This window comes from Delphinus delphis, chromosome 8 (assembly GCF_949987515.2).
Source record: "Delphinus delphis chromosome 8, mDelDel1.2, whole genome shotgun sequence".
Taxonomy (NCBI): Eukaryota; Metazoa; Chordata; class Mammalia; order Artiodactyla; family Delphinidae; genus Delphinus; species Delphinus delphis.
The window spans coordinates 56662389-56674613 of NC_082690.1; the positions used below are offsets into that span (position 1 = coordinate 56662389).

A 12225-nucleotide genomic window follows, 5' to 3' on the forward strand; every position below is an offset into this window, starting at 1 on the left:
TCATCCCAACCGGGACACTTTTGATAGTGTAAGGGTACGATTATTAGTTATGCCAGAACAACAGATAAAGCAGGACTGTCTGGAACAAACCAGGACGTATGGTCACCCTAGCTGGCGGAAAACCCACGGTGTGAAGGGAGGGCCCTGAGTGACTAGAGGAGGTGATGCCCTAGCTAGACCTAGAAAAGTGTGAGACACGCTCTTGTCTCCAGTCATCACCTGCTATTTAAGGCTTTCAAGATACCGGATTGAGTTGTGATATTTCTTCCTTAAACCAGTATTATACATATTAAATTAAAATCTGCATGGTAGAGTTTAGAGCAGTAGAGTTACACAGATGACGCTTCATTTTACAGAGGACTAGACAGGACAGCTTGCTCAGGATCACACCACTCGGTGGTGGCAGAGGCCAGGGGAGAACCAAAGTGTCCCAACAGTGCTGTGCTCTGTCCTAGCACACAGACGAAACTGAAGATGGAAAGCCTGAAAGAATCATTTCTTGGCAGGTGAGCAGTGTCCACCCTTCAAACTTATTAATGTAAACAGTAATCCCATAAGTATGTCAGCTTTATAGGAGAGAGGTTTATTAAACAGGCCAGGGTCTGGGGTTAGTTCTTGGCACACTGCTGTTTTGCATACCGTAAAATTTTGGTTTTAAAAATATTTGATATTGCTACATCTTATTTGGCAAATTCCTATTCTTGGTATGATTATTTTTCTTTGGAAGGATACATGTGGTTACAGTGTGGGTTTTCAAAGCCTTTTTCCTAAAAAATGAGATGTTGAAAGCTTTCCTTATAATTGTGCCTTGTGGGATTTGGACTTCCTTTTATTAATAGCAGCTACTATGTACTGAGCACTTACTATGCTCCAAGCATCATATTAGGTACTTTGTATGAATCATTTTATTTAGGCTCACAGTAACCTGAGGCAGTAGGTGTTACTATCCTCATTTTATGGGTCTGAAAGTGACTTGTAAAAGGCCATGCAGCTGTGGAGTGGCAGTCAACCCGGCCAACTATCGCTGGTAGAGCAGGCTGCTCCTCAGAGTGGAAATCCTCGCCTTTAAAGAAAAATCTGTGTGAAAAGACTGGGGTGGGAGGAAGTACACCAAAATACTAATGTTCGTCTCTAGGTAGGTGGTGGGAGTATGGGGGATTAAAACTTTTCCTTATTTTCTACAATGTATTTATTTTTCTCATTTTCAGAAGGATTGTATAGCATTCTGAAATGGAAAACTCAAGATTAGTTACATGAAAATATTTTTCTTCCAAAAGATTTGTTGCCACTTTTCCAGTTCCATTTAACACACATCATGCCAAGCATTATTCCAAGTGTTTGGGCTACAAAGATAAGTCATTGGCCCTGATGGCAAGTTGTTAGGCTACTGATTCTTCAAGGCCCAGCTCAAGTGTCTGTCGCCAGTGCATCCCCATCACCTGTGCCCAGTTGCTTCTTACCACCTCTGCTGTTACCACCTCAGTTCAAACCACTATCACCTCTCACTTTGTCTTTTTCTCCAAGTCTGTTTTCCATGTAACAGGCAGAGTTATCATGAACCTCCTTTTCTCAGACCCTTCCAGTGGTCTTAGGCCAGAATCCAAACTCCGACCATGACCCTAAGGCCCTACGCAATCTAGTCCATGCCTACCCCTGGCCACATCTCCTAGTCTGATTCCTGTTCACTCTGCCCAGCTACTATGGTCTTTTTTGTTTCTCCCACTCACCAGGCACATTCAGAGAAGCTTGTTCACGACCTTTACACTTGCTGTGCCATGACAGCTGTTAGCCCAATTAGTTCCTAGCTCATTTTTCACATCATTCAGATCTTTGCTTAAACATTATCTCCAAAGAGCAGCTTTCTCTGATGATGCTTTTGAAACTAGCTTATCTTTTCTAAAAATAAGTTGACTTCCTGCACTAGTATATAAGTTCTACAAGGGCCGGGACCTTGTAATGTTTGCTGTGGTTGTATCCCATTGCCTTTAATAGTGTTGGCAGGTAGCTGGTGCTCCATATTTGTTGAATGAATGGACACATGATGTGTTCCAGGACCAATGGGAAATTCAGAGTGGCTGGAAGATTGAGGGAAGGGGAAAGCAACTGGAGATAAAGATGTAAAGGTAGTTAGGGGCCAATCCATGAAAACCCTTGAAATTCCCACTCAGGAGTTGGCCATCACCCTCTGGTCAGGGGAATCTTCCAAGAAATGCTGAACCTCAACCCCTTGTCTGTGTGAACTGGCCATAGGAATAGAGCCTTTCAAAGGTGAGGTGTGTGGTGAAGTCTGGCCTGCAGCTTCTGGGCATGTTTAGAAAATGAGAGAACATGGTTGAACTAAAAAAGCAAACCCCACATTGGTCACTGTTAATCATAATTAGTAATGTCTGTGATTTGTATAATCTTTCTTCCAAAGTGTTCCAGGTCTTGAGACATGTTCCCTTTGGTCCCCCCAGGCCCTGCCACAATAACAACCTTGGCATGTGACTCACCACCCTCCCCTGCCATATAATACCCTTCTATTTATCACCTGTCTTACCCCTTCCTTTCTATGTCAAGTAATTTCTGCCTTGTTTTTTTCTTCTCTTCCTTCCCTTCTCAAACCACAGCCCATATAATTTTCATTGCCCTCTTTAGAACCTTCTTGTGTCTCAGCTCCAGCCTTTTTATAGGGAAGCGGAGCAGACCTGAAACAGTGTGGAGAGGGAGATGTACATTGTTAATTTACCTCCATTACATAGTGGCGTTTTCCTCTGGACTGCAGTTCCTTTTCCAGCTTTGCAGTCCCCCTGGAAGATAGATGACTAAACACAAAGGTGGTTGCTGGTGCTTTAAAGTCATTGGTAATCTCAGTGCTCATTTGAGGTTAGCGTCGCTACCCACAGCATGAGATTTGTCAGTGTGCTTAAATAATAGAATTGAAGTATTGATTTCTGCTGTGCTTCATGTAATGCTGCTTATACTTAGGGAGGAATTGAATATTTATTGAGTGCCTCCTGTATGCCAGGCACTGTGTGAGATGCTTTATGCGTATATTCTCATTTAAGACTCATATTTTGATGAGGTTGATATATTATCCCCATGAGAGAACTGAATTTCAAAGAAATTATTTGCCCGCCGTCACGCAGTCCACGTCTGTCTAAAGCCAGAGCCTGTGTCCTTGCATACACTGCACAGCCAGCCCCAGCCCTGCCACAGCACTTGACAGTGCATAAAGGGTCTTCACAGGCATCGTCATTTCAGTCTTCATAACAGCCTGTAGGGTTGGCAGGGTCGTCCCCAACTGACTTGTGAAAATGCACCATCACGGGCACCTCCTGCAGCCCTGTTGCTCTCTGGTTTGGAGTCTGGGGCTTGGGCAGGGTCCTGTGCTCGTCACTGTGCTGGATGCAGGATTCGAATCCAGCTCTAGAAGAGTTAGATCATTGGTGGGCAATGCTGGAGGGGCCAGACCACAACCCCTGTGACATCATGAGAGCAGGGATGTGGGTGCTCGTTCTCTGAGGGAGGCCTGGAAGAGCTGCTGTCCTTTTCCTGCTTGTGAGAGTGGATGCAGGCCTGCCCAGGAGCTGGAAGCATCGGAGTGAGAGAAGGTTGGACAAGCCAGCAGTAAGGAACAGGGGAAAGAGCAGAGGTTTGGGGTGAGGAGACCCAGTCTGAAGGCTGCTACTTGGGAGTTGTGGGGCCTTAGGCAAACCACTTCACCACTCTGAGCACAGATACCACGGCGTTTATTGTACAGTCGTGGTCAAACCTCACTGCAGCATGGAATAATGCTTTCTCCAAGGGAAAGTCTCTGCTAACCTGACTGCTAACCAGCTGGTTATGGTTAACTATCCCAGAACAAGCTTGAGTACTGATATGAAGGACCTGGAGACTCACTTCTCTTCCCTGCCCTTGAGAGAGAGGCTAGGCAAGTTGCTGCCCCTCTCTGGGCCTCAGTCTTCTCATCTGTAAAGCAAGGATGCTAGTATCACCCATGATTAAGGAGAAAGTGTTTAGTCAGCTATATGTTCCATCATGTCCCTGAAATGCTCTGAAAGAAAAAAAGTCTGTAGATGAAATTAGAAAGGGTGAGCTTCATGCCAAAGGACCTGGAAAGACTTCTCGGAGGAGTGTGGTATGAGCTAGGTTACAAAGGCTGGATAGGGGTCAGCAGGGAAGGAGGCAGGGTTTTGGTGGAACAGCTGGCGTAGAGGACCAGGCAACATCCCAGTACAGGAAGGGCTACTGCTCTGTCTTTCCTTCCCATCTGACTCCATCAGCATCTCCCACATTCACAGCTCCTGCCCTCAATTCTCAATTCTAAGAGGCTATTAGTTATGAGACACAATTTTAATTAAATAGCAGCTTTGGGGAGAATAAAAAATTTTCTATGTAAACAAATATTGGTTTTAGTTGCATCTCATTTCCAAACTATTAAATTGTGGGGAGAAAATGTATCTTAGAATTGAGAAGATACAGAATATGTCACTTTAGAATGAATACTACCAGAAAAGTTTGTCATGTGGACCTTGAGACTGATGTTCGTGTTCTTGTTCTGCGACATACCAGCTTTGTTATTCTGGGCAGGTTGCTTGATTTTCCTAAGCATCAATTCATTTTTTAAATGGTCTATAAATTGCCTGGGCATAGGAGGTGAGCAGTTAAGGTTGTTTGAATCTGAATGTTGATTCATTTTGGAAAGAGGTCTACAGAACATATTTTGTCTGAAATCAGAGGTTGCTATATTAAAAAAAAAACTGTACATATTATCATTTTAGAATAGCATAACAGAGCAGTAGTTTTCAGCCAGAGGCGATTTTATCTCCCAAGTGACATTTGGCAATGTTTGGAGGCATTTTTGGTTGTCACCACTATGGTGGTAGTGGTGGTGGGGAAGCTACTGGCGTGTAGTGTGTAGAGCCTAGAGATGCTGCTGAACATCCTACATCGCACAGAATAGGCCCCCAGAACAGAGGATTTTCTGGCCCCAAATGTCCGTAGCACAAGGCTGAGAAACCCTGACGTAGAGATTAAGAATGGGGATTATGGAGCCCACCTATCTGGATTTGAACCCTAGCTCTGCCACCTGCTAGAGCTGTGTATCCTTGGGTCAGTTACTTGTCCTCTGTCATCTGGGAAAGAATAGTAAGTTTCTGCCACAGAGGGTGCTTGTGAGGGTTACCGGGACTTAATGTTGGTAGAGCATTTCGAATGGAGACTGGCTTCCATGAGGCACCTATTGAGTATCCGCTTTTATTTTAAGTCATTGAATAAACGCTAGAGTTTGTGAAAATACCTTGCCTGGTACCAGGACCTCAGGTAAGTTACTTAACTCCTTGTGCCTCAGTTTCTCCATCTGTTAAAAAATGTTGTGGAGGTCAGATGAAATTAAGGATATGACAGCACGATGGAATCTGGAAAATCTTACAAATACACTTGTATCATTATTATTGCCTCAGACTCCAGTAAGAGAATGTTCTGGGGCTGAAGTAATAAACTCTCCTGGGCCAGGCTGTAATTCAGCAGAAGGGACAGCCAGAGAGAGGAGGTGCTCAGAGCAGAATATCGCAGGCCCAGCAGTGGATTGCATCTTAAGTACATCCTCAGCTGTGAATCCCGGAAGTTGCCTTTATTGCACTGTTATGTGCAAGCTGCGCCCCAGCTTTACATACCACTTTCCCCAGAGGAGTACTTGGCGAATCGGCATGCATGCCTGCTCTGCAGGCTCTAAGCTTAGGGAAAAACAACAGCTCAGATGGAGAGAGTGCCCTGAAAGCCCCTGGCCAGGGATCTGTTCCTGTTCCTCCTCTGTCTTCTCTGGTCCCAGTTTTTTCAGCTCTCAGATGAAGGAACTGGATCGCTGGCCTGGACTCCAAGGCTTGTTGGGGCCCTGGCTCTACCCACACAGGACTGAGTCAGGATTATTATTATCTTTAACAATTATATCTGTAAACAGTAATCTAGCAGGAACTGTGTCAAGCAATTTACATAAATAAACTGATATTATTCTCAGAACAACCTTGTGAAACATTGACCTTACTGCTGATGCTATCACTGAGGCTCAGAGACGTTAAGCAACTTGCCCGAGAACGCATAGAGCCAGATCCACATCACTCTTGACCAATACCCTGCAGTATCACAAGCCAGAACGTGCAGAGAGCCTGGTGAACACTAGGCACTTAATATTTGTTCATTGTGTTGAATGAATGAATGCCCAAGGGCAGATCACAAAGTAGCTTGTCCCTCATCCAGCTCTGTCTATCCCTGCCTCTCACAACCTCATCCCTTCTCCTTGCCTGGGCTACCAGCGCCTGCTCTCTCTTGCCGAGAGCTTGGCACCCTCTCGGCAGCAAGTAAAACTGTTCTTTAAGGGACCTTCAGTGACAACTGAAGAGACTAGCCTTTTCCACTACTCCGTCTGGTGAGCCTGCTCTGTGCCAAGCACTGAGGGGGGCTTGGGGACCTAGAGGTGAGTCATCCCCAGCACCTGATCTGAGGGGAATCTACATCTGCGGAAGGTGGGTGGGGGTGAGAGGGGAGACTGACGAGAAAACCAGCTGGTCACAAGCCGAATGATCAAAGCAGCCCTTGAAGGGAAAGGCTCAGGGAAGCCTTCCCTGGGGCTGAGGCTGCTTTTGAAATTTGCCTACCTGTACTTGGCACAGACTGGGCCACAGCTGCCTTCTCCCATCCGTCCCAATTTATCCTTCTTTCAGTGTCCTGACACCACACAATGGAAAACGAAGAAGCAGTCTCTAGCAGCTCAGAATCCACACTGGGGAAAAAGGGAGAGAGAAACTGCTGCAAAAACCCTACTATGTGCCAGATACTTTCATCTACTTTGTTTAACTTATATTCATAAGTAGTCAATGAGGTAGACATGCCCATTGTGGAGTGAGGGGAAAATAGGGTTCAAAGAGTTAGGCACTTTGCTGAAGGTTCCAGAGGAAATTGCTTATGAGGAAGCTTGCTTAAAGATAAGCAGGTGAATTGGCCTCTCCATTTTGGATCCCTGTGCCGGTCTACTCTCATAGGGCCCCCTAGAGGCACAGTGTTGGGCTGTCTAGCAGGCTGCAGAGTCGGGTGGGGAGTGAGGAAACCTCAGTTTCTACAGACCCCCACAGGTTCTCTGTTCAAAACAACTCAGGGGATGCCCACTTCCTAGGGAGTGCCCATGCAGACAAGGGCAGGAACACATAATGTGGCAAGACATCCCCAGATCCACATCCAAAGGTGGGCATTTTTCTTGGTGGGGCTTTGGATAGGGATGAGGGCCCAGGGGAGAGGCTTGGGAGAGAGGGACCTCTCCCCTCTTCCTGGGACTGCCCAAGAACAGGCCAACAAGCTGCTTTGGGGCAATCAGTCAGATCTACAGAGCTGAAGTTCTGCCGGTGCCATCCACGATGAACAGATCTGTGGACACAGGTATAACAAGCTACTGCATCCCCACTCATTAACCCAATCACAGTCACCCACAGCAGTCTAACCCTCCACCCATCCAGCCCTCTGTCCCTTTCTCCTCCCTCCCTCAGGCATTCCTCTATTGCACTCAGTAATTTCTTTCTTTCTTTCAGCAAGGGTCTGGGACCCTTGTCAGGCATCTCTAGGATTTTGCCAGGATCCAAGAAGTCTTCATCATGGTGCAGAAAGCATGAGACCCAAGCCTCGACAGATAAGCTGGAACTTGGCAGGAAGAAGTGGGTTAAAACAAAGAGCAGTCCAGATGGAAGGGATGGTGTGAGCAAAGGCAGAGAAGCTGTAAAATCTGTGAGAAGTGTAAGCGATAATTTATCATCTGCATTGGCAGAACAGCGTTTCCCAAGAATATGTGACCACAGAGCATCTCATGAGATCAGTCACCTGAGGAATGCCCTTAAGGAAGTTCTTTGGTACCTTATGTGTGTGTGAGCGTGTGTGAGTGTGTGTGTGTGTGTGTGTGTGTGTGTGAGAGAGAGAGAGAGAGAGAGGGAGAGAGGGAGAGAGGGAGAGGGGGAGAGAGGGGGAGGGAGGAGGGAGGGAGGGAGGGAGAGAGAATATAGTGAGGGTGAAGGCATTTGTGCTTGCTCTTAGAGGTCTAGTCACAGAATAGTAGACCCCAGAGATGCTCTGTGGAAACATGGTACCACAATAAGCGTAGGAAGTGCCACATATAGTGTCTTCCTTGGGAGTCACAAGGCGCAGCAGCATATTAAAGGCCACACACACCCCCACACCCCTGCCCCAAGTCCTGCGCAAAGACACTTTAACTTTGCTTAACCCTGTATGGACCGAACTTATTTCACCACAGGGCCGTTTATTTCAGGGAACATTTTTGTTTGGGGGACTAGGGGACTAATTCTGTTTTTAAGTTAATGTGTGTTTACAGTATGCGTACATTTCAAACTGAGCAATGGGGTATGCTTTGCAAAGCTTTCCTCCCACACTTGCTCCCTTGGACTCCCAGTTTCCTCCTTCCAGAGGAAGTTATTTGTGGCTCTTCTGTATTTTCCTAGGGAGTTCTAGGTTACACAGGATGTGTTCCTTTCACAACGTAGTTGGAGACAACTGATGAGCACATTTCTTCTGCAGGCATGTTCCATCCTAGGGATATGTCATGTGTGTTTAGCCATTCTTCTACTGATGGACATGGAGATCATTTCTAATCTTTTATTAATCTGAACCAGGGGTTGGCAAACTGTGGCCTGCTGACTAAATCTGGCCCACTGCCTATTCTTGTAGCAATGAGCCCGTATGGTCCTCAAGCCTAAAATGGTTACTATCTGGTCCATTATTGTTCTAAAAAATACTGCAATGAATATCCTTATCCATTATTGCAAACACATGCAAGTAGATCTCATAAATAGCATCCTATTTCATCTAAGCCAGTCTGAGGGCCACAGCTCAAAAAGTACATTTCACTGTTATTTTTAGTTGATTTTTCTTTTGTTTTGAGTGAGGTTAAGCATCTTTTCACAGGTATAAATGTTTACTTTTCTCTTTTTTGTAGGTTTTACTTCTTTCCAATTGGATAAAAAAATATGAACAAAGGTATTTTTCCTATCACTTTATAAAATGTTAAGGGAATTAGCATTCTGGCTTGTGTATGTTTTCTCCATTTGTCATTTGTCTGACTTTATGATTTTTTTTCATGTTGAAACGCTTACTTATCAGTGACGTGAAGGTGGGTTTGGATGCTGACAACAAAGGGGGTGGAGATCCTGGGCCAGGCAGGCTGTTCTTGTTTTTGAGCCCCTACCTTCTTCTAGGCCCTGGGAATCCAGTGGTGAAGGAGATGGGCAGAGGCTCTGCCACGGTGGCAGTGATGGGCAGTAGGGCAGTGTTCAGCGAGAATGTCACAGGGGCACCTCCGCAGCTGGACCTGATGAATGAAGAGGGACTACCCAGGGTCCAAGCTGCAGGGGGAGAGTTCTGAGCAGTGACTCATACAAGCCTAAACCTCAGAGAGACGGAGGTTTCAGAGTCAGGTTTCTGGAGCCCAAGCTGTCCTTGGGTGGTGATGAGGCACCTGGCACAGCCATTCCTGGGTTGTGGTGGGGGGGCCAGGATAGAGTCTAAGGGGTCTCCTCGCGTCCCTGAGTGGACAGAAAGCTGCTCCACTAGGCCCTGCTCTAGGCAGGGGTTTCCTCTCTCTGTACAAGGGAAGAAAGAGACTCTCGGGCCTGCAGCCATCCAGCCAGTGGAGACTTAAACTGAGGGCTGAGTGGTTAGGACTGGCCAGGGTGGCGATGAAGTGTGGTGTTCTAAGAGCAGCAGAGGATGGGGACACAATGCTGACCTCTCCTGGAGTGACGGCCTCTTCCTGCCTCTCCACAGCCCTGGCCCTGTGAACACCTCTCCAGAGAATCAAAGACCAGGTGGCAGCCCGGGAGGGGAGGAGGGACCCTGAAGGGAGATGTGACTGGAGGGCGGGCTGAGGCCAGACCCTCGAGCCTTGAATGCCAGGCTCAGGCAGTTAGCGATTGTTGGAGGTGATGGGGCCCAGGGAGCCTGGGAACTGCTCTGCTCCCCTGCCTGGAGCCCCGCCCCAGGGCTCCTTGCAGGTGATGACAGGATGAGGCGGGGAGCTGTAGGGAGAGCCAAGAGCTCACAAAGGTTCTGCTGTGCTTGGCCAGGGCCTCCACCAGGGCCGGCTTGCTTGCTTGGAGGGAAGGATATGATTTAGAAAGGTGATTGCCGGGGGCTCAGGGCCAGGCCTGCTGGCTGCCAGCCAAGCACAGCACCCTCACTCCAAGCTCCGCATCTTGGGGCCTCCTCATTTCCCTTTATTTTGGTGCTCCTTATTAGACCCAAGTAGGATTCCACAGCCTTGAACTGAGGACTTACTACACACAAGGAGCAAGTGCTTACCTGAGGACCTGGGAGGCGGGAGTGTGCAGGGCGTGGGGGAAGGGTAGGAGTACAGCACTGGCCCAGTGGGCACTTCATGGAGAAAGAAATGCATGAAGGCTGCCCTTCACTGAGCACCATATGCCAAACACTGGGTGTTTATAGTGTTCATGTTTAATCCTCTCAACTACCCAGCAAGGTAGTTATTAATATCTCCATTTTACAGATGAGAAAAGAGAGTCCTAGAAAGGCTACGTGACTTGCCAGGGTCACATAGTGAGTCGGTGGTAGGGCCAGAATTCTAACTCAGGTCGGCCCTGCCTGCCTGTGAATCTAATTTCTGCTTAACCCCTACCCTGCTTTGTGCAAGAAATGATCCTGTGTCTCACATGTGTCTGGCAAAGAGTAAGGGGGGGTGTCCCATAAATGTTGACTTTATCATGCACTCTCTCTGCTAGAGCTTGTGAACCTCACAGCAACCCTTCAGGATCAGTAATGTTTCTCTCAATTTAATGATGCAAGCTCAGAGAAGCTGAGCAACTTCCTCAAGGTCACACAGCTTACAGCAGAAGATGGGGAACTTGGGGGAAATTCAAAAGAAGGGGGTGTAGAGTGGAGCAAGCTAGCCCAAGGAATGACAGGGAATTTTCAAGAAGCTCAGGGTGCCCACTGAAGACTGAGAGTGTCCCTGGAAGCTACAGATTTGAGGGTGGAGTAGTGGGGTTGTTCATTCAGCCCTGACCCTCGATGGGCTCTCACCCATCAGAAGAGCAGCACTCAAAGAGCTGGGCTCAGGGCACCTGCCTGGCCCCATGTATATTCTCTGTGTGACCTTTAACAAGAAAGGACCTTCATCAGGACTATTTCCTTTTTGTCAGATGAGCACAGCTGGACTAGGTCTTTGATTCTCTTTTTTTTTTTTTTTTTTTTGCGGTACGCGGGCCTCTCACTGTTGTGGCCTCTCCCGTTGCGGAGCACAGGCTCCGGGTGCGCAGGCTCAGCGGCCATGGCTCACGGGCCTAGCCGCTCCGCGGCATGTGGGATCCTCCCAGACCGGGGCACAAACCCGTGCTCCCTGCATCGGCAGGTGGACTCTCAACCACTGCGCCACCAGGGAAGCCCTGATTCTCTTTTTTAAAGTGGCACCTTTCTTAAAAATAACCTTATGCTAAACCTTAATATTCTTTCATCCATTCGACAAATATTTATTGAGACCTTCCAGGTGCCTGGAACATATGGTTAACAGGATTTTCTTCCTGATTTGAGGCACTGACATAAGGTAGAAAAATTAAGGGTAGCTACTCTTCCGCTCAGGGTAGGAATCAGCCATCTGGGCTGCCAAGGGTCCACGTCCTCATCTGGGAGTGCACCCACCACGGAACTGACCTGAGAGGCTCAACGTCTGTGCTGACAGGACCCTTAGATATATTCCCATGCTCACAACTGTCCATTTCACAGATTAGGTGACGGAGGCCCTAAATGTAGACCAGACCTCAGGTCCCCAGTCAAAGAGGCTTTGTGGAGGCAGGCGTGTCTAAGAGGAAACAGAAGCAGGAAAAAGGCATAGCCTAAGCAAAGCCCTCGAGGAGGAGGGAAAGAAGCTGCCTTGCAGAGGCCAAGCCCTCCCACCCCCTTCCCTCCCATACCTGGCAGACCCTTCTGAACAACCAGACCCCACCCCCCTACCCACCCCCGCCATCCTTTGCCCAGAGCCAGGGTGTCAGCTTGGATTTGGTGACAGTAGCCCCAAAGGAGGTGTTGGATCGCTGAAGCCCTCCATTGTAGAAGCTCTGGCATCTTCCATGAGCACAGCCTCGCCTAACTGTCCTCCTGCCAAGCTGGAGAGCGGCTGGCTCCTGGGAGGGACCCACTCCAAGCAGGTAACTTGATCCTCTGCAGCCCAGCAGCAGCCTA

At 47.8% G+C, this 12225-nt stretch overlaps 1 long non-coding RNA gene across 1 annotated transcript; it reads left to right on the top strand.

Annotated features, from left to right (window-relative positions):
• Positions 1-368: 368 nt before the first annotated feature.
• On the top strand, positions 369-9012 carry LOC132429056 (uncharacterized). Its single transcript, XR_009520277.1, has 3 exons — positions 369-506; positions 7560-7761; positions 8972-9012. It is a non-coding gene; the product is annotated as an uncharacterized lncRNA (long non-coding RNA).
• Positions 9013-12225: the final 3213 nt, after the last annotated feature.